Source organism: Halichoerus grypus, chromosome 5, assembly GCF_964656455.1.
Source record: "Halichoerus grypus chromosome 5, mHalGry1.hap1.1, whole genome shotgun sequence".
NCBI lineage: Eukaryota > Metazoa > Chordata > Mammalia > Carnivora > Phocidae > Halichoerus > Halichoerus grypus.
The window spans coordinates 170,919,087-170,941,475 of NC_135716.1; the positions used below are offsets into that span (position 1 = coordinate 170,919,087).

Genomic DNA, 22,389 nt, shown 5'->3' on the forward strand with positions numbered 1-22,389 from the left:
TCCTGTGTCTCCATCAACGAAGTTCCATTATCCTCCGAGGCTGGGTGACCCCCTGCCGCCACCCCACAGTGCGCTGGGAAGAAAAGCTCCTCTCTGACAAGAAAGCCCCATTCCAGGCTGGGCCCGGGGTCTGGGCAGCGCCTTTATCCACGGTGACCCTGCCACAGTGTCAGGGCCACAAACGTGTCGGGCTGCAGAGGCTGCCCCCACCCCCAAAGGGCCTTGTACTGAAGCTGTGAAGGGGCCTCCTATGGGAACCAGACTGCGGCCTGCAGGCCCCACTGGCGCTCCCAGGCCTCGTCCCACCCCCCGGGGGAATCATGCTCTGGCCGGCGTGGTGACCAAGGCGGGTTGGTGAAGTGGGGGGCGGGGGGGGAGCTAAACAGAGCCCCTGCTTATGTGCTGGGAAGGGGGCCCCGAGGAACTCTTTGTCAGCCTCTAGAATTATTTGGGAGGGAATTTGAAGGGCCGAGTCTTTTGTGCCTCTGGGCCCAGCCCCTGGGCCTCACTCCCCACACCAACCAGGCAAGAGGGGCCTCCTTGTCCCCAACCCCTCCGTCCTCCCCACTGGCCTGCTCGCTCCTCGCTCAACCCCCTCCAGGTACAGCCTTGCCAAGGAGGAAAGGGAGGCCTCACCGTGACCCGCCTCCTGCAGACACGCATCCAGTCACGCAATCCCTTATACACACACACCCGCTCTGCCTACGGCACCAGTGATGACGACCAGCCCATTGCCTTTATCCAGCACTTCCCCTGTGCCAGGCATGTGCTGTGTGTGGCCTCTTTGTGCTATATTATCATCCTCAATTTACTAACGGGGGACTGAGGCTCAGAGACGGAAAGAGGCCTAGCTGAGGTGACAGAGCACACAAGTGACTGAGTCGGGATTCAAACCCACGTCCGTCAGACTCCGGAGCCAACGCTCCAAACCACCACACAGACTCCCGTGGCCACCCTGCTAATGAGGGGTGAACTGGCAGGGGCTCTGCTCTAAGTCCCGTGACCTCATCACCTCCCTGGCCCTCGGGCAGACTCATTTCCCAAGAGCTCTGAGGGCCCTGGAAGAATGAGGAGGTTACCCTGGGGTGGGAGGGGTGGTTTCAGGGAAGACAGGCTCCCCAAATTAGATAAAGTACCATCTGGATAAGTCCAAAGGAGTCCAGGGTAAACCGCAGATTTTCCAGTCATATAGAACGGAGAGGGGCTGTCCCCAAATCAGACCCCTTAGAAGCAGACGAAGAGCCACCATGCTGGGAGTTCCCAGGGAGTTAGAGAACCAGGTCCTCACTCGAGCTCCCTGTGCTCAGGACCCGGGGTAAGGCAGCACTCCTCTCTCGAAGGCTGAAGAAACTATGGACTTTGAACATCCTCCGAGCCCCTGGTTCTCCACAAGAGCCTCTGGAGGAGGCTGTAACACTGGGCCCCCCGCCCCAGGCCAGGGGTAACGGATTACAACCTGCAGACCGGGGCAGGGCTGTCTCACATCCCCACTGGGCAGGCTTAGTGAGCGCCACCCTCTCTGAGCCTCAGTTTCCCCGCCTCGCAGGGCTGTTAGGAGGATTAAATGAAAAAAATGTATATAAGCATCAAACACTCTGCCTGCCACAAAGGAGACGCTCAGTGAAAGGACACCGTCGTCATTATCATTTGACACCCCAGAGCAATACCAGAGGCTCTGAATCTGAGTCCCCTAAAATTGTCACAAAAGCATGTGTGCTTGTCTCCAATTTTCCAGGAGGTGGGAAGTTCACAGCTTCTTAAGGTTCTTCATGACTCCAAAGAAGTTAAGAACTATAATAAAAAAACACTGGTGTTTCTATAGCACCCTCCTGGGGTATACGTATCTCTGGGCCTCAGTCTCTCTAAGACTGCGGGGCTCCGCCCTGCTTGCCTCGAGAGGATGTTCAGAATCTCAGTCAAGAGTGGAGGTAAAAGGACCCTGCGAAGTGTTGGGGTTGTTCCTGAGCCCCACACAAAGGGGCCTGGGAGAGATACCAGCCCCCTGCCCCAACCCAGGCTGGCCTCTAGTTGGGGGGTGGCCCAGGGCACAGCTCTGTCCTTCCTACTCAGGAGCTCCTGATGGGGGTGGCCTCTTGGGTGTAGTTTTATTTCTGGAAACAGGAGGCCAAGGGTCCAGAGTCCTGAGTTCAACTCCTGGCTCTAGTCCCCACCAAGTCCCACCAGCCTGATATAATAGTTTTGAGCATGGGCTCTGGACTCAGAAGATCATGGGTTCAAATCCACAGCTCTGCCACTTACTGGCCACGTGGCCTTGGGTGGTACAAACCTCTCAGAGATTCGGTTTTCTTATCTTGAAGGCAGAGATAACAATAGTCCAGCCTCACAGTTGTTTCAACAAGGCAATGTAACTCACACAGAGTAAGGCCACACTATATGCTCAAGACGATTATGAGAACCTACTTTATAAAGTTAACACCGTCTTAATAGTTTCTGTCATTCCCATCATCACTCATCCCTGTGGGACCTTGCACAAGTCCTTTGTCCTCACTGGGTCTTGCCCTCCCCATCTGAAAATAAACGGGCTAACTAGAAAGGGCAGACATGAAGGGGCAGCCGAGGAGGGGACACACAGAGCAGGTGAACAGTCCTGGGTTTGAATCAGAGCAAAAATCCACTTGGGCGAGCGCTATCACCTCTCTGAGCCTCGGTTTCCCCATCTGTACATGGGCTTCATTCTTCATCTGTATTTGACAGACACTGACTGGGTTGATGTGTGGAACATGCCAGGTCCAGGGCCAGATGCTGCTGGCAGAAAGATGACGATGGCGGGGTGACCCTCCAGGTGGTGGATCATGGTGACTCCGCTCCCAGGACTGCATGCAGGAGGGGCAACTCAGACAGGACCTGTGAACGCGCCTTTTACACTGCCGAGAGCTGCGGTGTCAGCCTTGCTAGAGGTCCCTCAAGGGCCTTGGATTGTAAATCAGAAAATAGACGGGAGGTCCCCTAAATATTTACCTGCTAGGCAAAAACAAAACAAAAAAAAGAACCCTCCGGCAGAGCCACAAAAGGCAGCTTTAACTTCTAGTCCTCTGTGTGCGTGTGTGTGTTGGGGGGCGTGGAATGAAATGAGGTCATATGGAAATGGACTCTTTGTGTTTCAACACCAGCATTTAAAAAATACTCTTAATTATATGAAGATGGGGGAAAGGTTTTCTCAAAAAATTAAAGAGAACTGTTAGAGCCGCCCTCTGGTCGCCCTCAGCCCTCCCTGGGTCTTCCTGCCTCCCATCTCCAGCCATCTGCTCACCACCTTCCCTAGCCCCCCCTCACCTTTCCCAGGGCCCTGCAGCTCTCCTCTCCCACTCCTGGGAGGCAACTGGCCCACACATCTGGGCAGAAGGGAGCCAGAATTCACTGAGCCCCACCCTCTGAGCCCTTTCCAAATTTCATCCTCACAGAAACCCTGGGAGGCAGCTCTTCTTATCCCCTCCTCACAGATGGGGACACTCATCACCCCCGGAGCTCAGAGAGGCTGTGTCTCCAGCCTGAGGTTACACAGCCTGCACACGGTCTCTGGGGCCCTGAAGCTGAGTCCTTTCCTCTAGAGGGCGCTGGCTCCTGAGCCCCCAGGCAGCCGGGCTGGGCACGGTCTGAGACCCAAGAGAAAACCCTAGGACTGCGGGGACCCAGGATCAGGCAAATTCTCCTCGGATGTGGACTGGGTTGGGGCATGGCCTGGACAGAGGCCTCCCCACCTTTGGCTTCTGTGCCCTGCCCTCTACCCAGTGCTGATGACCATTTATTGAGCATTTACTATGTGTCACAACTGATTAAGTTAAATGCGGACTATCATCATTCCCCATCTACAGGTGAGAAACTGGGATTCTGAGAGGCAAAGCCACTTGTCCCGGGTCACGTCTAGTAAGAGCTAGCGCTAGGACTTGAACCCAGCTGGTGTGGTTGTGGAGCCCCCCTCCCCCCGCCGCCCAGGTCAACCACCCTTCACTGCAGCCCACAGCCCGGCTTTCTTTAATCATCTAGGATCTAATACACGTCTAGTGTTCAACCGAGTCTTCTCGCTGAGACTGACCTCCCTGAGGGTGGCAACAAGGCCTAGTCCTCTGTGTATTGCTCTAAGGATCTCAGCACACGCCAGGTGCTTCCTAAGCACGGGTCCCGGGATGCCGGCCACGGCAGAAGGTCCCAAGTCTCATCCTCTCATTCTAGATAGACGAGCCATAGCCCAAAGAGGGAAAGGCACAGTGCAGTCACCCTGGGGGTCCTGACCAAGGCTGGGCCGGGACCCAGGCCAGGCCGGTCCCCTGCCCTCTGCCCGCCGGTCCCCCAGAGCGGCCCAGCACGTGGTGGAGTTGCCAGCACAGCTGCCAAGAGATTGAGTTGTCAATAAATTATTAATTTATGTTAGAAACAAGAAGACAGATACTGCCACATCCCAAATGCCAATAGAGCCTCCTGGGGCGGGTGGAGGGGTAAGGGGTCAAGGCCAGAAGAAATGCACTGTGCTTCCTCCCCACCCCTCCCTCCCCCCAAACTGAATGCAGCAGTTCAGGGAGCAAAACCAGGGCAGTCTATCGACAGCTTCTCACCCCGGCCACCACCATCTCTGGCCTGGACCCCGCCTTGCTGCGTCTCCGGGCCTGTTCTCTTCACAGCAGTCAGGGCAGCGCCTTGTGAACACAGGTCAGATCCTGCCACCCTCTCAAAACCCTCCATTGCTCCTATCTCGTCAAGGTGGAAGCCAAGTCCTGACGGTGGTCCCTGTCCCCTCTGATGTCATCTCCTCCCACTCGCTTCCTCCCACCCCTGGTCCTCCTGCCCCAGTGCACTGGCCTCATTGCACGGTCCTGCCTCAGGGCCTTTGCACTGACTGTCCCTCTGCCTAGAACACCCTCCTCCAGGTCTCCACAGCACTCCCTCCCTCACTTCATTCAGGCCTCTGTTCAAACATCGCCTCCTCTGAGAGGCCTCTCCTGACCCCTCTCCTCTGCCCTAGTTTTCTTCTCAGCACCCTTACCACCCACCCGGCTCACTGGATACTATTTCCAGTCTTGCCCACTAGAAGGAAATCTCCCTGGGTCAGGAAAGTCCATACTGCCTACAGTCACACAGGTAAGAGGCTTGGATGTCAAGGTACCAGGCTGCAGACCCCCAGAGGCCAGGGACCTGCTGGCAGCCCCCATCTGAGTGAGAAGCAGGGAAAGGGTCAGCAGGCTTGATGTCCACCATATCTGAGTGTACATCTGTCCCCACTTACCCACTGTGTGGCCCCACCAAGCTACTTCCCCTCTCTGAGTAGCCAAAGCCTCCTCAGTCCCTCTAGGAGAATAATCCCAGTGGGCTCTTCCTCCCAGGGGGCTGTGCACATCCAGTGTGCGAGCTCCTGAAGGCAAGGCCCATGATGCCTAAAGCACTGTGGATCTCCCCACCCCCACCCTGGGGTCTGGCCCTGTGCCAAGCCCCTGCACACTTCAATACCAGTCTGTTCAATTAAAGAGAGATGACGGATGTCACAGCACTCTGCCAACTGTCACCCAAAAGAACAAACAGAAGCGTATCCTCCTTTCGTTTATCCTGAGAACTATTTGTTCGTTCGTTCATTCATTCATTCATTCATTCTTCCAATCAGTACATATTTACTGAGCACTTACTATGGGCCAGGCACTATGCTAGGCCTGGGGAATCTAGTGATAAAGCAATTCAGCAATGGTCCCTGGTCTTATAGAATTTACAGTCTGATGGGAGGGACAGATGAGCGAAGAAACACACTAATTATTTTAAAATAATGACTTTGACAAATGCTGCAAAAGATTGGCCTGTGGAGCTGTCAGGAAACTCAAGGAACTTTCCCTGGAAAAGTGGAGGATGGGTAAGAATTATCCAGGTGATGCGTGAAGGAAACAGCATTCCAGAGAGGGGGACCAGCCAGTGCAAAGGAAGTGCTAGAAGGGAATGTAAGGGATGGAAGGTAAGAGGGGCCGGAACCCCTAGATGAGGTGGGTGATGGAGACAAGCTAGAGAAAGGGCAGTAGCTAGACCAAGCAGGGCCTCTGGGCCATGGCAACAGCGGGTTTTTATCCTAAAAGAAATAGGAAGTCATGGGAATGTTTTAGCGAGAGAAGGTGGAATTCAAAATCCAATTCCAGGCTATGTTCTCTCAACATAGGTCCATATGTTCTGTGTCTGTGTCCTAGGGTGGCCAGGGTTGGTGGGGTCAGGCTCAAGTCCCCCTCAGATTTGGAGGCTTCAAGGCCAAAGATCCTCTCCTCCCAGCATCTCAGGCCAAGGTGAGAATGCCTGCCAGGACTGACAGTTCCCAAGGTGTTTCGGTGTCTGCTGCCTGAGGTCTATTCGCTGACCAAGGTCTCCCCAACAGAGCAGTTGTCACAGAGAATTAAAATCCGCCCAGAAACTCAGGAACCTCGGCACGGCTCCCCCTGTGATCCTAACTGGGAGGCATTACCCCGAGTGAGCAGATTATCAGGATGTGTAATTTCTGGAATAAACACAGCTGTGTTTGTTTCTCCGAGCAGCGCTCCAGACAGAGCGGCAGGCCGGCCGCCGCGTGCAGCTGAAGCCTCGCACCTTGGGACGGCCGCCATCAGGGAGAAGACGCCCCTCCCGAGGGACACCGGGTGCTGCCGCCCAGGTGGATCTGTCTGGAGGCCAATTTGGGGCCCCTCAGGAAGCAAGCAGAGAGACCATGGGGGTGCTAGCGCCCAGGAGGGGAAGTGAGTATGGAGCGACCTCCAGAGGCCTTTCCTCTTTGGGCTGGGTGTTGGTCACAATCGGCAGGACACCCGGCCATAGAGTTGTCAGCCGGGACGGTGGAGGGGAGGGGAGGGGAAGGCCCTCCTTAGTGGGAGAGGGCCTTGCGGAAGGACCCTGGGAAGGCCAGCGTCCAGCTCGGGAGCTTTCCAGATAGGCAAACCAGGGTCTGGGGAAGGAGAGTGGGGGGAGAACAGAGCGAGAGATGCCATGGCCCCAGCTCTGCCTTGTGCCCGGCCCTGAACTAGGTCCCAGAAACACCGTGGCGTTCCCTCGGCTCTGTAGCACCTATGCATCTGTGGGGTCGCCCAGAGCAGGGCTTACGCCCAGCAGTATCGCCCAGGGGCCCTGTGATCAGGGGCAAGGCATAGAGACGCTCTGAGCCTGAGCTTCTTCGTCGGTACAGTGGAGATAATCATACCCACTCCGTGGGCTGGTTCTGAGAGGAAGCAGGGTTCTGCGCGGAAAAGGCTCTGTGCAGTGTCCAGCACACCGTAAGGGTCCACGAATGACAGTGATTCCTTATTCATCCGTGCGTTTGCTGATGATTGACGTTTACTATGTCCCAAGCACCATGCTGGACACTTGCAGACAAGAGACAAAAAGCCCCACCTTTACGAAGCTTAAAATCTTACAGGGAGAAAAACAATGATGAACTGATGCTCTGGGTTTTTTTCCCATTATTATTATTCTCATTTTACAGAAGGGTAAACTGAAGCCCAAAATGGTTAAGTCATTTAAAAAAATCTCCATTATTTATTTTTATCGCACCTCGCTCTCAAAAGGACTAGAGAGGCAGATGTTAAATGCTTAATTCAAGTCTCTACGGCAGGGAAAGGGAGCCGCTAACTTTAACGGTCTTATCCCCCTCGTAAAGAGTTTTAATGGCTACGGACCCAGCCCCAGGGTCCAGGCCTACAGCTGGCTCTGTGTGATCTCAGGCAGGTGCTGTCCGTTTCCAGGCCTCAGTTTCCCCACATGTCCAGCTCTAGTGTTTGGAATGTTGGGATGGTTCCCTGTGTGCTCCTCGGGTTGTCTAGGCTCTGTGGAAAAGCTGAGCCCCAGCAGAGTGCCCACAGCCCTTCCCTGGCCCAGAGGGGTGAAGTGGGTGGGGGCGGGGGTGGGGAGGACAGGATCCCAAAGAGCACTCTGGGAGCTGGAAGGCTCCAGCGAGGGAAGAAGGGGCCAGGCACATGTTCACTCTGTCAGGGTCCCCACCATTCTGGCCCACCTTCCCAGTGTATCTGCTACATTCTGGCCCTGCCCACAGCCGGAATAGCTGGCTGCACAGGATTGCCCTGCACCCAGGGTCTGGCTTATTTGAGGCCAGACCTGGGCGGCCCCTCCCAGCCTCGAGCCTGCCTCTCCTTGCTCTGGATCTGCCCCGGACACCAGCCTCCACGGCCACCTTCCTGGACCCTTTCCTGCTTTTGCTTGCTTTCCGCGGCTCCCCGCTGCCTCCAATACCAAGCCCAAACACCCTGGCTTGTACTCAAGGCCTCTCTTCCCTGGCTCAAGCCTCCTCTGCCAGCCTCACTTCCCATTTCTCTCACATACCTTTGTTCACTGTGGCTTCTGAGAACCTGCCCTCTTCCAGCCTCTAGGTCTTCGCTAGGCTGTTCCCACTGCTAAGAATGCCCTTCATTCCATTCCTTGTGTGTCAAAAATCCTATGTAGACAAATATGCCTCCCCTGACAGCCCAGGCTGGAGGACATCTCCCCTTTGCACTCAGTATATTCCATCATCTCTGAACCTGCTTTTCACCCACAAAGCAAGTGTTAAGAACTATTACGCACAGTTGTTGAGGGGACTCAGTGAGAACATGTCTGAAAAGCAGCCAGTATGGTGCCTAGCCTGTAACAGGGACTCAGTGGTGGGAAGCGGTTATGATGATGAGGTTAATGAAGGAAGAGAAGAAAGAGAACAAGAAGGGGAAGGGAATAAGAGCTGGAAAAGAAAGAAGAGGAAGGAGAGCTGTCCTAACCCTCTACTGGGATATAACTCGTTGACATCAGAATGTGAATTCTGTTTAATTCCTGTGTCCTTTGGCATCCTATAGGCTTTCATAAATGACTACTGAATGGATAAACAAGGGATGGACGGATGGATGGACAGATGGATGGATGGATGGATGGATGGATAGAAGGAAGGTGGAATATGGAAAGGAAGGAAGGATGTATGGGCAGATGAACAGAAACAGATAGGTCTGGAGGAGACTGAGCATGCTATCCCAGAAGCCTAGCAGCATAGCATCCCACTGGCAGATGAGGATTCTGGGACCAGATGCCAGATCTGTTCCCCCTGGCTCCAAGCTCCTGTGCTCCTGGCCAGCATCAGTCTGCTCTCAAGGTTGAGTGAGTGGAAGCTCAGGGCAGCTGATGCCCAGGGGAGTTCCCGCTCTTCCTCCACCTGTCACCAGCCTCTGAGAGCACCAGCCCCTGACAGCAGGAACATATCTTCAAAAGTATGAGCCAAGTCAATGGGAAAATAGGATTTACTTTACAGAAATTCACTTTGGGGGCCAACTTCTCCGGAACTCCTCAGTACAGAAAGTTTGGCAAATCCACCGTCAATGGCTCAGAAGATTTCTCTAAACCTGGGGAGTATGCTGTTTGCCAGCTCTTTCGAGGGCCAGAAACTGGAGAATAAGGAAATATTACAGTCTAGATACAAGAGGGCATCTAGAGAGGTAGAGAACTGAACTGTGGTTCTGGTGTTTGTTAATTTTTCCACCCATTTATCCACCCAACTATCTAAAACATGCAACTATCCACCATTATCTAGCCAGCCAGCCAACCAACCATCCATCCATCCATCCAATCAACCAACCAACCTTCAAATTGTCTATCATTCATCCCACCATCTAATCCATACAACTATCCATTCACTCATCCTCTATCCATCCAGGTACTCACCCATCTAACCGTCAATCACTCAAGCACCCATCCAACTGTTCGGCTGCTGTCCACTTATCCAACTGTACACTATCCAACCAGGATGGTTCAGGACCTCCCAGTATGGTTGTGGGGAAGGCAGACATGTTGACACAGTACACAGTATGGTCTAAACTACACATCATAAAATAGGTATGTGCAAGGTGCCACCAAGATCACAGAGGCCACCAAGGATAGTAGACTCAACACTGCACACAGAAGCAGGAGGGACCAGAGAGAGAGGTCAGAGCAAACTTCAGACAGGAGGAGATGCTCAAGCTTGGTCTTGAGAAGCAGCAGAAATTAGCCAGAGAGAGGGCCACCCAGGCAAGGGGGCAATAGGAAATAGCATGGTGGATTCTAGAAGTCCAAAGGCCTGAGTCCTCATAACCACCTGGTTAACTGTGGACTGTGGGCCAGTCCCCACTTTTTCCAAGTCCACTGGACTCTATAATTTCCCCTCAATTCCCAGGAAGAAAGGGCCACATCCTCCTGCAGTTGGGAGCCATGTTGTCATCTGCTGACCTGGGTTGCGTTCTAGTGGTTACAATAGGGGTACATCTGGAAGGGAGAAAAGTGGGTCCCCCAGCGTTTTGTGGGACAGGCTTTGCTGTCAAGCAGACACAGATGTATATCCCAACCTCATAGTTTGCTCCAAGTTACTTAACCTCTGAGTCTTTCTTCCTTCTCCTGAAAACGAAAAAGCCACGGCTAGCTCCCCCCTTGGCCACGGTGGGCACTGCATGAGCAATCCAGGCTGGAGGTAACCCTACTTACTCTTCCCAGCTGCTGCCAAGGTTCAGTGTGTGATCTAAAACAGTGGTTAAGAACATGGGCTTTAGACATACATGCGTCAATTCTCAGTAAACACTAGTTCTTTGTCCACGCATGTAACTTCTGGTCAAATACGCATATACACACACACATACCCGTACATAGAGGGATGCAGATGTGGCAAAAACGTTCACAACTGTTGACTCTAGGTGAAGGATCCATAGGTGTTTATTTTACTACACTTTTAACTTTGCTGTATGTTTGAACTATTAGAGAAGAAGAGAAGAAATCAGCTCTTTGTTGATCTGTCTTGAAGTCAGGCTCCCTGAGTTTGGGTTCAAGCTCCATTACTGACTGTAGGAAAATTATTTAACATCTCTAAGCCTTAACTTTCTCATCTCTAGGATGCAGGTCATTGTAACCCAAACACCGTGCCTGGTCTCTAGCAAGTCCTCGATAAATGTTAGTTGCTGCTTTATTATTACTCTTCTCACGGAACAGCTGAGAAACTGAGGCTGGGAGAGTTCAGCAAACACCTGCCTTTCCTACGTTCTCTCTTTTAATTCCCCAAACGACACCACAGGGTGGGTGAGATTATCCTCATTTGACAGACGAGAGGAAACCAAGGCGGAGGAGGATGAAGTGACCCACCCGAGGTGATACAGTGGGCACATCGAAAAGCCAGGATTTGAATGGTGTGCCCATCTCCAAAGTCCAGGATCTTCCTCCAGTGTCTCCTGCCTCTTCCACGTCCCTGGACCCAGGCCAAGGGGACATCAGAACCCTTTCAACTCCAGGCATGGCTGGGCTTCCGGGCCGGCTCGGGGACACCCAGCGTCAGGGCCTTTCGGCTGTTCTCCCGAGAGCCATGGGAGCTGCCATCTGAGGCCGTGGGGAGTGACAGCTGACACTGATGGGGACAGGCAAGGGGATGGATCGGCCGGGGCCCTGACTCGAACAGACTCCCGGGCCACGGCCTTTCCTGGGTTCCAGAAAGGCCCTGCGGGCTCTGGCCGAGGCTGTTCCCAGGCTCTGCCTCCCTGTGAGAGGCGGAGAAACCCCATTCAGGCGGGACGCATCCCACTGTGAGCTAAGCCGCTTTCTCCCCACTTACACGTTTCAGATGCTTTTTGTCCTTCCGGCTTCCCATGGACTCAGGCCAAGTGACAAGTTGGTGCTGTGGACATATGTCGTCGCCATAATGGGAATGTTGACCCCACGCTCTCTCCCTGCTGCGGCCAGGCAGCTTGCACCCCGCCCTGGTGCTTGGCATGCCCTGTTCTCAGCCACACAGGACTCTCTCCAGCTCCCCAGTGCACCACGCACTCAGGGGCCCGCATCAGGACCTTTGCAGATGCCCTCCCATTGCCTGGAATGCCTGCCTTGCTGTTTCTTCCCTGGCTATTCCTTAAGAATCATCTAAGAAGTCGCTTCCTAGGAAGACTTTCTAGCCCATTTCACAGAGGAAGAAATGGAGGCTCAAGGAGGTAAGTTAAAAGGGCCAAGGTCATGCTGTAGAGTCAAGCCGAAGGTCCAACCTGGCATGGTTCTATTGCAAGACCAGGTGCTTTCCACTCCAGCAACTCTGCCCCAAAGAAGAAGCCCAACGGAAGACATGCCCTCTTCCTTCAAACATGGCTGATATCTGCAAGAAGGAGCTTATGCTTCTGGGTTGTTCCGGAAGGCAGGAAAAGGAAGCATGGAGGAAGTTACAGGAAAAGAAATCCCCCAGTTCAAGGTTAAGAGGCATTTCCAGCAACCTCTCTACCTACCAGCTGTGTGACCTGGGGCAAGTCACTTTAGCTCTTAGCACCCCAGTCTCTCCATCTGTAAAATGGAGATAACGATGCTCTTGCTAGTTCGCTCCCCCCGACACACCTGAACTAGAGCTTGTAAACTGCCGGCCAGCGAAACAGATCAAGCCAGCAAACATGGTGTGGGTTGACCAGAACTATATTTTAGGATGCACTATGCAAACATTTAAAAGCTCATTTTTCCCACACACATCAAAACTTTGGAAACCAGATGTGGCAAAATTGAACCCCAATTCCGGCACAGCAGCACGGTCAGGAGTGGGTAGCACCTGCCTTCCTTGGAGGACAGGTACCATCTCTGGGACACTGTTGTCTGTCTAACACCCGGCTCCCACTCAGAGCTCAGTGTCTCCCCCCCCACTCCCGCCCCAGCTCACCACTGACACATCTCTATGTGCTCTGGGTCAACCTGCGGTCCAAACTTAGATCTGACAGCAGCGGGCCACTAGACTTCTTAGTTTCCACCAAGGCTTCCCTAACCCCTGTGGTGGCCCTCGGCCAAGGCGGGAGTGACAAACCAGTCACACTGTTACAGGCTCTTTTACAGTTGAATGAAGAACACAGTTGCTCCTTGCCATGGCTTTCTGAGGTGGGTGAAATCATGATCCTCAATTTACTGATAAGGAAACTGAGGCCCCGAGGGGCGATGTGTCCCACTCTAGGCCCCAGGGGGGCCTTGGCCCCATTCTTCAAATTTGGTCCCACCAGACCAGGGCCCCCTTCTCCGACCCCATGCCTCATGCCAGATCTTGAATATCTATGATTCTGGCTGCCGTTTTTAATTATTTGTCATTTACTGCATAAACATCTATTTTGTGCCTGTCATGAGCTTTGTGCTGAGCATGGGATAAGGTGAAGCAGAGAGTCCCTTGCCCTCTCAGGGGAGACAGATAACCCTGGAAGCCAGTGCAGGGAGGTAGTTTGGGGGGGGTGCAGTGGGAGGGAACAGAAGGTAGGGAATGAGGTTTCTGGCTTCCTATTCCCCCCACCCCTGCACCAGACTATAAACTCCCTGTGGCAGATTGTCTCCAAATATGGCCACCAATGATGCCTCCCATTGCTAAACGCAAAGCCACTCCCCCCATTAAGGGGGGGGGGTCTAAGCCTAAGTTTGGACCACAGGTTGGCTCAGAGCACATGGAGATGTGTGACAGTGGTGAGGTGGGTGGGTGGGAGATACCGAGCTCTAAGCATCCCTCCAAAGACGTGTTGAAGACTGTGGGCAAAGCAGAATCTTAATGTGTTATGCAAGAAATGGGGCTTTCCTGGGAGCACCTGGCTGGCTCAGTAGGCAGAATGTATGACTTTTGATCTCAGGGTCGTGAGTTCGAGCCCTATGTTGGGGTATAGAGCTTACTGAAAGGAAGGAAGGAAGGAAGGAAGGAAGGAAGGAAGGAAGGAAGGAAGAAATGGGGCTTTCCTTTAATGATTGAGCAGAAAACCAAGCCCAGTGTATTTCCCCCCCACCTTAAACCGATGAGGAAGTCTGGGAGGAATCTGAGATGACTTTGTGACCTTTTTTTGGCAGCAGGGGTGATGTTTTGTGACGTTGGAGCCTGGGTCTTCAGAAGTCTGGGCAGCTTCTGCTTCACCATCCTGGAAGCCAACCACCATGGAAAGCAAGTCAGTCTGGACTACTGCTGGTGAGAGATCCTGAGGAATATGAGAGCGGGCCCAGCCCCTGCCATCCCGACCAGGGCCTCAGAGAGGTTATGTGAGGCCATGATGGACCTTCCGGCACAACCTAGCTGAGTGTAGCCTCGCAAGTAATCCCAGCTGATGCTGCACGGAGCAGAATAAATGCCCGGTGGAACCCAGCCTGTCCATGGAATCAGGACAAATAATAACTCATTGTTTTAAGGCAGTAAGTTTTGGGGTGACTTGTTATGCAGCAAAAGATAACTGATACACTTTCCAGGAGCAGAGTCCTGTACTTTTTATAGCTCTCCCCTCCCCTGCCTGGAGGCTGGCACTGGGCATTGAATCCAGGAGCTGGAAGGGGCCTCCCAAACCAGAATCCCACCCCTTCACTTTATGACAGAGGCAGCTGAGGCCCAGAGAGGAGCAGTAATTTGCTCCAGATCACACAGAGAGACGGGGGCAGATCTAGAAGGGAAACTTGAGCCTACAGGGGCGAGAAGAGTTACACAAACGTGTAATGCAAGTTGGTAGCAAGTTACCCCTAGCACTCATGCCCTCTGAAGAGGCAGCCACCATTCGGTTCCAGCTGACTGTGGCCGTGTGGGACGTGGGCCCAGGGAAGCCAGATTGTCTGACTTTTCACAGAAGCTGGAAAGAGGATTTCTCTCTAAAATCTCTTGATTTTTAAATGTTGGCTAAGAATTTAAATTGGATTGATGAGCTCTGGGCCATTGAGACCGGCCTGGGCTTCCAGCTTGGTCTGGCGGCTGACCTTGGACAAGTAGTGTTATCCCCCCGGGCCTCAGTTTCCTCATCTCTAAAATGGGCCCCCTGGCTCCTGCCCACTTACTGGGTTGCTGCGAGAACCCGATGAGCTAACGGGTTTGGAAGTACAAGCTACAAATGGCCCTGTGGCTCAGTTCTCTGTGGAGGCGCCCCTTACAATGTAACGAGTTAACACCCGATTTGTCTAAGTTAGAACAACATTATTCTGGCCATTATGACAGAGATTGCATTTTTATGGCAGGTTTGTGAGTTCCAGAACCCTCCCGCTTGCATTATCTCAGGATGTTGATGGAGTCAGAGGCTGGACGGCTGCCTTGGAGACCCTCGCCAGAGCCAAGCCCTTCCTCCGAGCTGGGGAAGCAAATTCCAGAATCGGCTTGAGTGGCGGTGAGGAGCAAGAGCTTTGGAGTCACCCGGACCTGGGTTTGAATCCCCGACTCCCACTGCCTAGTTTTAGGTCCTTGGGCTAAAACTCTGAGCTTCAGTTTTCTCATCTGCAAAATGGGCATAATACTAAAACCGCGTGGTGGCTCCTGGGGCAATTGCTCCAGATGACACACACAATGCCCTTAGTAGAGTGTCTGGCACAAGAATCCATGGCCGTTATCATTACCATGGCACGGAAGTTGGTGCCTGGCCGGCAAGGGGCCCAGAAGGAAAGCATAGCCATAGAGGATCCTACCGCTTTCCTGAGGTTAGGGAGGCAGAGCTGGGGAAGGGATGGGTCCCCGAGATAGAGGCTGGAGGGGCCTCTCAACTACCCAGGAAGAGTCAGATCCTTGCCCTATAAGGCTCAGAACTTAATACTGTACCTCTGGTCTTTCCCTACGGTCAGTGAAGAGGGGTGACGGAGAGCTGGAGCCGGAGTCCCCCTAGTGAGACAGCACCCGCGTTCCCCGACTCTGAAGCCAGTTTGCTGTTGGTATCGGGTACTGCCGAGCGGTTAATATTTACGGCACGCTCATCACACACAGCCGAGGCACACGCTCGGCTTTATCTTGTAGGGGTTAACACATTCATTCCTCACCACCATCTCAAGAGCTGGAACCTACTGTTATCCCCATTTTATTTTATTTTTTTTTAAATTTTATTTATTTATTTATTTGAGAGACAAAGAGCGAGAGAGAGCACAAGCCGGCGGGGAGAGGCAGAGGAAGAGGGAGAAGACTCCCTGCTGAGCAAGGAGCCTGATGCGGGGCTCCATCCCAGGACCCTGGGATCATGACTGAGCTGCAGGTAGACACTTAACTGAGCCACCCAGGTGTTCCTGTTATCCCCATTTTAGAGAGGAGGGAGCTGGGACTCAGACAGGTTAAGTAATCCGCCAGGGGACACACAGTAAAGGCTGGTCTGACTCCAGAAGCTCTTCTTGTAGCCCTCAGGCTATGCTGTTTATGGAACAAGAGAAAAAGTGATCAGGGCTAAGCTAAAGGGCTGTGGGATTTCAGAGAAAGGGGCAAGTACTCTGGCAAGGAGTGAAGATGCTGACATTTCATATCAATGACAATCAGTGAATATCGGGGCCAGCCCCGGGTCAGGTTGCACTGCTGGTCATTGTATATAGCAGCTCATTTAATCCTCGCCACGAGCCGCTGAGAAGCAGATGCGTTTACATCTCTGGTTTCTAGATGAGGAAGCTAAGGCTCAGCACATCACTTGTTCAAGGCCACAGAGCAGGCGAGGGCTCCTCCCTGAGGACACCCCCACCCCCAGGGGGCAGCAGCAGGGTGGCCGATGGTTCCAGGAAGCTCACCTAGCATGGCCCAGGCTAAGGTGGCCTGGGCAAGGTCCCCAGGTGACACAGGGGTGCCAAAGAGACAGGTGTCCCTTCTCCCACCCTCCAGAAGGCAGCTGCCTTAAGAGGCCCTAAAGGGCTTTCAAGCAGCCTTATCAGACTGAACCGATCCCAATCAGGAAGCTTCCAGGTGCTGTCACATCAACGGCCCGCCCCACCCCTGGGAGCTGTGCAAACATTCTTCCCTGCCCTCCCCCAGCCCAGCCTCTCTGTTCACCAGCAGGCAGGCAGCCCAAGCAGGTGGCGCTAACTCTGATTGATTTCACTTCATTTCAGTCTTTTCCAGTTTCCCGCTGTGGCTTCTCTTCCTTTTTCCCAGGAGTCCTGTGGTTTACCTTAGGCCTCTGGGGGACAAATCTGCCTGCCCAGTGGAAAAGACCAGGGGAATGTGTTAAAGATACAGACTCCCAGGCCTTGTTCCTGATCTACCAAATCTCCAGCTAAGCCAGGCAAGCGGGCCAGGCCCACCTCTGCCAGGAGGCCGTCCTGATCTTACCCCTCCACCCAGGGAGGAAGCACAGCTCCCCTGCTTTGCCCGGTGCAGGCCTCCTGTCACCAGCCAGCTCCATCCACACCTTCCTGCAGCCTAAACTCATAGGTGAGCCCTGGGTGGTAGAGTTGCCCAGCCCACCCTGGGCTTTGCTGAGAGCCTAGCACAGCGGCAGAGAGAACCTCACCCCACCCCTACTCTGAAGCTGGTGCAAAACCTTGATGAAGTTGGTGAGGGGGAGGCAAACGCACCAGGAAGGACAACCTCGTGGGAGGGACTGGGGCCACAACAGAGCAGAAGGGCTGGCAGGGGTGGGAGCGAACCTGGGATTCCAGAGTTAGGGGAAGCAAGCCCCCCCGCTGCGTGCCCTGGTGTAGGCTGGTGTTTTCACCTTTAGCGAGCAACTTCTGAAAAGGACCCTCTTCCTAGGAAAATCTGCATTAACATCCAGTACTCGATTATAATCTCCGGGTGATCACAGACCCTCAGAACTAAGGAGGCCTGTGGACCCCTGTTGAGAGTCCCTCTGGTGTGAGAACCCAAGCATCTGCCCCCAACAAGGCCCTGGAGGAGGAGACAGAGATGGAGCTCTGGGCCCACCCACACTTGTGGGGTTGCCATCCCAAGACTGGGGGACACTGGGAGCCTGAGCAATGGGTTGAGAGAGACATTGAGGGTTGATTTGTTGCCTGGACAATCCACATGCCAAAAAGGGGGCCATATTAGGACACGGCCATCACGGGCTACGCCTACACTCCAGAGGAAGGGACCTCAAAAGGGCTGAGAAGAGCATCTAATGTCCACGGCCATGTGCCTGAGTGTCTGACACTTTCTGTGGGTGTCCACAGAAACCCCTGGGGTAAGAAGTCCAGGGAATCTGAGTTCCTTGCCCAGGACACAGCATGCTAGGATTTAAACCCAGGTCCAACTGCCTTAGAACGTGGTGTTTCTTCTCTACCCCACACTGTGAAGTTGGTTGGCCCTGTTTCACCACCCAAGCCAGAAAGCCTTCCCCCTACCCCGCACCTGACACGGAGTGCTCATGGATGGATGGGAGAATGAATGAATAAGTCAACTTGCTTCTGAATTCTATAGCATTTGGGTTTTAAATCTAAGCCCAGATTTCCCGGCTAAGACGGATACATGAAAGCAGCCTCCTTTAAAAATGAAAAGCAGAAGAAACAAACATAAAAGGAAAACCAATTCCAAATTAATCCCACTGAAGGTCGACGGGTCTTAGATAGGTAATGCCCAAGAGGTGGGCCCAGGAGAGAGCCGGGAGGGGGGTGGGAGAGACAGGGGGAGGGCGGGCTCCCTCTAGCCTCACCAGGAGGGGACGGCGTGTCTAGCACAGAGCTGCTGCTCACCCATTTGAATCCTCAGCCCTGGCTGAGCTGTGTCCTGTATCCCCATTCCAGCCAGGCCCTCGGCTTCTCCCTCCAGGAAGACTTCCTTCATCTCCCTGGCCAGGTGGACTCTCCCCTTCATCCCCGTGTCATTCCCCTGATACTTATCACATAACACAGTGTGATATATTCGTTCATGCGCTCACTTGACATACATTCATTCAGTGTTCCTTAGCTGAGTGTGTCATTCAGTTCCTGGGGACCCGTGGGACTGGGCACCGTTCTAGGCACTGGGCATGCCACAGCAAACATGGCTGATAAAAGCCTCCTCCCTCCCAGAGTTTATAGTCTACTGGGCAAGATGGATACAAAACAAGGAAAGGAACAAAGCTCTGATACGGTTTTGGGTGGCCATGGGTGTTATGAAGCAAAACAAAGCAGGTAGGTTAGAAAGTGGCCGAACTAAGTTTGTTTTAGATGAGGTAATCAGGGAAGGCCTCTGGGGAGGTGGCATTTGAATTGAGCTCTTTTTACCACAACTGTGGACATAAAAATAAGCCAGGTGAGCTCCCTCCGGGAGCTCACAGTCTAGCAGGGAACAGCCAAGCTGGCTTTTTCTCAAGTGTGCGGGGCCAGATTTGGCTCATCTGAACATCCCACACACCGGACGGCAGAGATCTTTCCAAACACAAATCTGGCCAGGTCCCTCAATGGCTCAAGAATCTTCAATGGCTCCCCATTGCCCTCAGCATCAAGTCCAAATTCCTCAGCCTTCCGTCCTAGCCTTTCAGGACTTGCCCTGCCCTCCACCTTCAGGCTCTTCCCCGCCTTGCTGCCCTCAACACCCATCCTCCTCAGATGCACCCAAGCGAGTCCCCAGTCCACGCCTCCACGTCCCTACACATGCTGCTTCTCTTTCCAGGTAAAATTCTCCTCATCCTCTAAGTCCCAAAGGCAACCTCCTTAACTTTTGAGAACACAGTTCTTTATTGTGACAGGTGGCTGAGGAAGTTTCATTACAGGGAGAATGAAACAGGGAGAGAATGAGGCAAAGAATAAAGCCATAACAGAGGAAATAGCCCTCTTCCATCCTAAACCTACTCTGCCGCCCCAGGTGGCGCACAGCTTCCTTCTGGCAACACTCTGGGACACACTTATCACACTATATAGTGCCAACTGTTTTCCCTATCAGCTTGTCCCCTATCTCCCTGCTGGCCCCAGGGTCCAGCACCACACTGGCCAGAGAGGAGGCTCCATAAATATTTGGAGACCAAATGAGCAAATGCACGGAGACTGATTTTCTCTAGACTTCAACCTTTGGATTCCATCTAGTGGCTGGTCTGTCACCGGCCTCTTCTCCTGTTGGATGTGTCCCCAGGGCATTTCCATTCCTCTCTAAGCCCCCACTCCAGATGCTCCAGACTGTGTTTCCCTGGGGGAGGAGTATCTCATGGTTTGGGGGAGATGCTGAGCTCACCATATTAACCCTGGAGCCCCCCTCCCTCAGTACACATATACCTTCTCTCCCCTCTCTCGTTCCAAAGACTGGGGGTTTCCTAGGGTCTTCATGCTCGGAACAGCCTTGCTACCTCAGGGTATGAGGAGCAGGGGGGGAAGGGAGTGCCAGCCGTGGGATTCAAGGGACTGGGAGCTGCAGGGGCAGCCCTCCCAACACCCCAAGCTTCAGACCTGTCTCCACAGACTGCGCTGTTCCCAGCTGAACCCCATCTCTTCTGGGATGTGCCATGAGCAGCCCTACCCATCCTCATCTTCCACCCCCCAAAGGCCACACATTGTTCCTCAAGGTGGGCTTTTCTCGTACGCTACGTGGTCTGAATCTCACAAACAGAGGCAGGATGGGCGCTATGATGATGCCTTCATCTGATGAGGAAGAAACAGGCTCACAGAGAGGAAGTGGATGCATATCATGGAATCCCAAGAGATCTCCTAGACCATTTTACGCACAGGGAAACTGAGGCCCCTATAAGGGAGGAAGCTGGCCTAGGGTCCTGTAGTAAATTAGAAGCAGGGCCCTTGACCTCCACCTCACACCACATCCGCATCCATTTGGCCAGCTCCTTGTTAACCCAAAACAGACTAGATTCTTTCGTGTCTTGGGGGTGGGGGGCCAAAGAAAGAGCCCGAAGCAAGGTTTGGAGTGCCCCCCCCCCCAGCAGCCATCTCCTCCTGTGATGTCAGCAGCTGATCAGCCCTGTGTCCAGGGTCCACAGTCCAGCCAGGCCACAGCCCACCAGATCCCGACTATCCCCAGCCAGGGCCACGGCCGGACAGGCATGGGCCTTCCATCTACCCCATGGTAATTAAAAACACACCCAGGCCTCTTCCAATGTGAGAGGGGCCAATTTTCTTCCCCTCCAGCACTGCTGACTGCAACCTAAATAGCAATATTTATGCCAAGCTCCCCATAATACTGTAAACATCCCAATGTATAGCGGGCCAACACATGAGTCATTTCCCCAAAGCCATAGTTAATAAGTGGTACCTCAGCCATATTCCAGGGAGCTCCCGCCAGCAGCCAGGCCCCAGGGCTGCCCTCTGCACCCAGGACCCGTGGCACCCTCGGTGTCCCAGTGGCCCCACTCTGGGAAACCACAGGCAACCGCCAAATCCTCCAGGAACCAGAGGACAGCTGCCTGAGTTCGAGAAACTGACTGCCATCTAGGGACACCCCTCCGCCCCCAAACTGCGGTCACTAAAGCGCTCATTTACTGAGAGAAGAACTAAAGTTACAGCACGGGGTCCCCCATCATGCCGTTTGCAGAGGCCACAGTCCTGCGCCTGGTCTGATCAGGTTTTTGTTCTGTTTTTGTTGTTGTTGTTGTTGTTGTTTTGAGTTGCAAAAGGGGAAGGGGCTTCCCACCATCCCAAAGTGGCTTGAGATGAGGGAATGTATGCTTCACCCCTCAGCCCGTGGTGGCAAAATCCTAGAAGGGCTCACCCTGTTTAGGGGCAAGAAAAGCCGGCAATTCAACAGAGCCTGGGCTTCAGAGACCTCAGCCCTGGGTTCTATTTTTATCACCCAAAGGCCATGGGTGAGCCACTGACTTTTCTGAGCCTCAGTTTCCCTTTCTATTAAAAGGGAGGAACAATCATACGCACCTGGCTTCTGTGGACGACTTATTTTGGGGGGACTCCAACAAAATTGTGGGTGGGAAAGCACTTTGCCAAGCTTAAAGTACCTTGTCAACTGTGCAGCACGTTGTAAACCACAGCGAGCTGCATATAGTGCGAAGTACTTCATAAACTGTAAAGCGGGTTGGAAACTGTAAAGTGCAGGACACATGAGAACCATTATTCATATTCCTTTCTTGCCCTACAAGCTTGGCCATTTCTGGTGGACACACCCAGACCCCACTAACTTTCCCTCCAGAGCAAGCGGCCCTGGGAGACCTGGCAGCCCCCCTGACCCCTTGGGGGTCGGGTGGTACCAACACACGAAGCCATGGGGAGAGGGACCAGCGACCCTGGCCAAGGCCAACACATGGCAAGAGCATCTGGTCTGGCCCTGGCGGCAGCTGGAGAGTTCCCGGGGCTCCAGCGGCCACGCTGAGCTCTGCCGCCAGCGGGGCGGTGGCCGGCAGGGGTGCCCGGAGACCCCGCGCCGCGGAGAGATGCCCACGGACCCATCCCCCCCACCCCCGTAGTCCTCCCGGGGAGGGGACCCCATTGTACGCCGCGGGCGATGGGCAGGCACCGGCGCGGGGGGCTGGCGCGTTCACTTCCACTCTGCCCGTCTCCCCCCGCTCTTCGGGGCGCCGGCCGCATCCCGGGGGCGCAGACCGCGGGCCCCCACCCCGGCCAGCCGCGGTGCCTCCCTCCCTCTGCTCCCTGCCAAACTTTCCAGCCCCGACTGCGCGCCGGGCCCCCGGGCCGGCGCCTCTCCACCCCGTGCCGAGCCAGGCCAGGCCCGCACGGAGGGGGTGCCCGGGCCAGGGGCGGCGAGCGCGCGTGGGCAGCCCCCGGCCCTGGGCGGCGCTCGCCGGGCTGGCTACAAAGCCTCGGCAAGATGGTCCCTTCGCCTCCTCCTGGCACAGTCAA

The 22,389-nt window shown here is 54.1% G+C and overlaps 1 protein-coding gene across 3 annotated transcripts in view; it reads right to left on the reverse strand.

The window, feature by feature from the left end:
* The window catches only part of EPHB2 (EPH receptor B2), a 182,680-nt gene that overhangs the window by 159,843 nt on the left and 448 nt on the right, over positions 1–22,389 (reverse strand). The gene's annotated exons all lie outside the window — the stretch shown is intronic.